This window comes from Emydura macquarii, unplaced genomic scaffold, assembly GCF_026122565.2.
Source record: "Emydura macquarii macquarii isolate MOO-44397 ecotype Brisbane River unplaced genomic scaffold, CSIRO-AGI_Emac_v2 contig_1253, whole genome shotgun sequence".
Taxonomy (NCBI): Eukaryota; Metazoa; Chordata; order Testudines; family Chelidae; genus Emydura; species Emydura macquarii.
The window spans coordinates 39,062,212-39,066,909 of NW_027131390.1; positions in this window are offsets into that span (position 1 = coordinate 39,062,212).

Genomic DNA, 4,698 nt, shown 5'->3' on the forward strand with positions numbered 1-4,698 from the left:
ACAGATTTTGGACTAAAACAAAATGTAGGTCGTCATTCACTTTTGGAAAAATCTTTAGTGTATTACCATCATGACTGTCACATTTGTTTCATTCAAGAGTTTTCACAAGATCTGTTGCACAGGATTATTTCTGAGAAGTCACAATGCTTTTCTGGAGTTAGTTTCCTTAGTCACTGGAATTAATGCAAGTTTCATTAGTTGCTAGCAAGCTTTAGAGCACTCAGAAGAACCTCTGACAGAATTTAGGAAATTCATTAAAGTGAGCCAGATGCAAAGGCTAGGTTTTACTGTGGTTTTTCACTCCTGTCAGAATGCAGGGAAACATCCACGTTCTACTGATTTTTCCCAGCCCAGCTTCCAAGTTATGTACACGTGCTTGATCTTTCCTCCCTCCCCCCACCTTTGTTAGTGCACTTCTAAATGGCACTGGAATTATTTCACTGGAGAGTTGGCAAGCTAAGTAGTCTGACCTTGGAAAAGTCTCCCTGCAGGTAGTTCACTTGAGGCAATACATCCTAGAATCATCCCTCGGCACAGGTTACAAGGTCTGCTAGCCCCAATGTTTAGGTTTCTTAGGTTCGTGGCCCCAGATTGTGGGGTGTGATTGCTGCAGAGTGCAGGTCAGGGGGTTGGTGGTGAAAAGGTGTCTTAAAGCCCACCTTTGCACTCATCTAACATGGCTACAGCATCTGTGCAGGTCACGCTTATCTAGGTTCTTATGTGCCACCCCCACTCAGTAATAGCCAAGCAGCTGTGCAACCCGTAGGTAGTTCTGGCTTGCAGCAACTGTAAATCGTTCTAAGGGGCTAAAATCAGAGCTGAGGATTGATGTGGAATGAGGGGATCCTGGCCCCGCCCCCTTACCTTCAACCACATTCCCTTTTCCCTGTTATACTGGCTGCAGGAGTAGGAAAAAGTAGCTGGAGAGCCCCCGCTGTTGGCTGTACACTACAGGAGGATCTCCCAGCATGAGTGATCCTCTGTGGGCCAGTTAACTCCAGGGCCAGAGCAGGCTATCTGTCTAGCGCAAATCAGCCAAGCAGTGAGGAACTTGGTTTACTAAGTCCTCCAGCAGATCTGATACACCTTCCAGCTCTGCTAGATCCACAGCTCCAGCTGGGAACATCCCAGTATCAGGCAGTATCTTAAAGAGTGTTGTGTAAAAGAATTAGAAATCACTTTGTTCACCTGGAGTTAAGGGGCCATGAGTGTAAATAACTTGAAGGGAAAATAAAAAGTTCTCAACACAGCTGCTGTTGTGAAGAGCCAGTTTCTCTATCTTATGGTTTCTGGAACTTATGTTCCACTGGTTCTCCACTCCCACCCTGCCAGGCCTTGTGCAGAGAGAGATTCGGGGTGTGGGCAGGCTGCACCAGAACTAGCTCTTTACTGGTCACTGTACTTGCTTTGTGATGAGCCACGCAGATAATCTGTGGCTCCTCCGTGCAGCAGTAAGAAGGTTCCATGGAAAGTGTCAGCACCCATATTAAGTGTCTCCGTTAGTTTCTTTGGCAACTTCAGCTTTAAAGAGTAGAGCTTTGAAATTCACAACAGGCTAAATGTCAATTACTTGGCACTAGTGAAATGCAGTGCCGTTAAGCAAGACGTATGCTAATACTGTCCCAGTTAACAGCTGTTACTACTCAGTCAGACTAACTCCATGAATGATCTGAAGTCATCCCAATAAAGCAGTCATTACTGCATCCCAGTAAGACAAAGTACAGTGGAATATTTTTTTATTCATTAGCACCTTTTATCCCCCAGCATTTTACATCTTCTGTAAATAAATGTCAGTACTTGAGGGGAAAACATGTAACTGTATTTTATTTTATTTTTTAAAAACATTAGAAAGACAGTTAAACAGGAGAGTAGTAAGTGGGGCAATGATTTTACCTTGGTGAGACCCCTGCTAGAATACTGCACACAGTTTTGGTGTCCACATTTTAAGGCATATGTTGAAAAATTGGAGAGGATGCAAGAAAGAACCATAAAAACTGAAGACTAAAAAATAGGCTTATAGTGAGAAATAGAGGAACAAAATCTGTTAATCTTATCAAACAGATCAAAATGCCAGGTATTAAAGGGCGCTTTAATTTTGTTTAGAAAGGCATAACAAGAACCTGGGGCTGGAAATTGAAGCCAGACCAGTTCAAGTTAGAAATAAAGGCACACACGAATGGTGACGGTTAATTGGCACCAACTACAAAAGGAGGTGGTGGGTTCTTCTTTGTCTGGAGTCTTTGATTGAAGACTGGGGCCCAAACACTCAAAGGTATTGATGCTCCTAACACCCACTGATTTCAAAGGGGCCTTCGCTCACCCCTCCACAGCACCAGCCCCTTTTCTAAGCATTCATTTTGATGGAAATTAGTGACCTTTGAAGATGTGGGCTTGGCTGCCTTTCTGGAAGATGCTTTAGTCAAACAAGTTATTGGGCTCCATACAGAGATAACAAGGTGAAATTTAACTGCAGGAGATACCAGAGGTCAGACTAGATGATCCAATGGTCCCTTCTGGCTTTAAACGCTATGCATCTAGAAATCTAGAGTGCAGGTTGAGTGATAAAGAGGCAACTGGAAAGTGCAGAAGCATGCAATTCAGATCACCCATACAACTCCCTCCTCATACTACTTTAACACACAGCAAATCACGTGGGTAAGACAAATCCATGTTACTCAGTAACTTTAAGAAATCCTGCACCCCTTTGATGGGCCCTAATATTTTCACTACAGCTAACAGCTTAAAGTTTGTAGCATAGTAGGGGTGGACGTGTGTGCTTTGCTTGTGAATAATGCAGCCATCTCAAAATCATACTAATGAAACCACCAGTGAGAGCAATGGAGGGGGGGGGCCTGGCTGGCTAAGACCCCAGGATTATGGTCTGGCAGCCTCTCTGGCTATGTCGGCACTACAGTAAAATCCCATGGCACTGAGGCTCAGAGACCAGCTCAGCCGATGCAGGCTGGTGGGGCTAAAAACAGCAGTGCAGACACTCAGGCTGGAGCTGGGGCTCTGAGACACCCTCCCCCCCTCCAAGCCAGGGGCCTCAAAGCCTGAGCTCCAGCCCAAGATGGACTATCTAGCCTGCAATGTTATAGTCCCATGGTCTGAGCCGAAGTACCCGTCCTCCCTTCAGCCAGTGGGGCAGCTTGTGACTGCTGATATCTGACAGACTAATTGCCTTCAAAGAAACGCGGTTAGGAATGGGAAGCCGTGACTTCGGGATGGGAGACTAAGGGCGCAGCCAACTTCTTAGAAAAGGACGTGGCGCTGGAGGGGTCAGCAGGGATTAATTTTATAACTCATTTCTCTAAAAGTGACAGGAATTGAACAAGGCAAGAGAAATATAAAAATGAAGAGGGAAAGCCCCTCACAAGCTGTGCAACTTCTCATTAACCATTTTGCTCGAATGCTGCCTCCCAGTCCTCCAACTTCATCTGTCTTTTAGATCGTAAGCTCTTCAGGGTAGGGACCATTTCTTCCTAGGATGCAGGCCTCGGGGTGCTCCCTTTATAGCATCATACACACAATAGCATAATATATCTTATATATATAGTAATTGCACTCTCAGTCTCCTGCACTCACCATCTTTATTTGGGTCTCAACTGGTGACTCACACATCGTTTGTGCAAAGCAGGTTCCGTCCACAGCCACGTGGTGGCACTGTTGCTTTGTTTCAGTCTGGACTATGTCAGAAAACCACTTTTGAATTTCATGTGATACTATTCCTTTGTATTTTTATGTTAAGCTAGAGGGATCCAAAGATAATTAAATGTATTGAGCATGAGGCCTGAGAAGACACCATGTGAGTGAAGTCGTGCACATTATGGGAATCTCCTGATTTTATATATCTCTGGTTTCTCAAGATCCTCCTGTGAGAAAGATCTAACACAACTACATCATGACACAGATAATGGTGATGCAATACTGGCCCCCATTTTCCAGAAAAGATTCTGCAATTGCTCATGAAAGCGAGCACCTATTCATTTCATATTTGGGTATACAGCAGGTAACTGGGCATCTAGGTGGCTGATAGTACACAGGTATACTGCATGAACCTATTTAAGAGGCCAATTGAAAAAGCCGTTGTACTAAGCCATAGGAAAATTTTCTGAGATATGACCTGCATGTGAATCAAACACATTTCAAAAGGAACATTCCAACTAAGTTTTCAATACAAATCCATGGGATACAGTCATTTACAAACAATGTAATCTACTCTGCAAGCTGTAATGCTGCAAAAAGCTTAGCTGGATTCCCATCTCACTTGTAGCTGACGGCAGCCTGGATTTATGAATTGCACACCCTGCCAACTGCTACTTCATTGTATCAGTCCGGTTAACTCAATGCATGTCCTAGAGAAGCCCTTTCACCCAACGGTAAGATGCTTGCAGTATTTTTTGGCAGTACGTGTTGCCATTGAGTCAGATCCTAAGTTTTTCCTCCCTCTTGCTTTCTTTTTTTAGAAAGCATTTTTATTATTAACATAGGCTGGAAAGAATTCAGGCATAGAAAGGCTCCCACTATTTCAGGAATGCATTTGCTTTGCAGCACTGCATCTGCTGTGCATGTTAGCTCCACAGAGCTTAAACTGCAATGCCTACCTATTTATACCCCAGACCTTTTCAACTCTGACCTCTCTTTATATCCTCCAGTGGCAAGGTCACCTGAGCCAATAAAGACTAAAAGAAATGTATA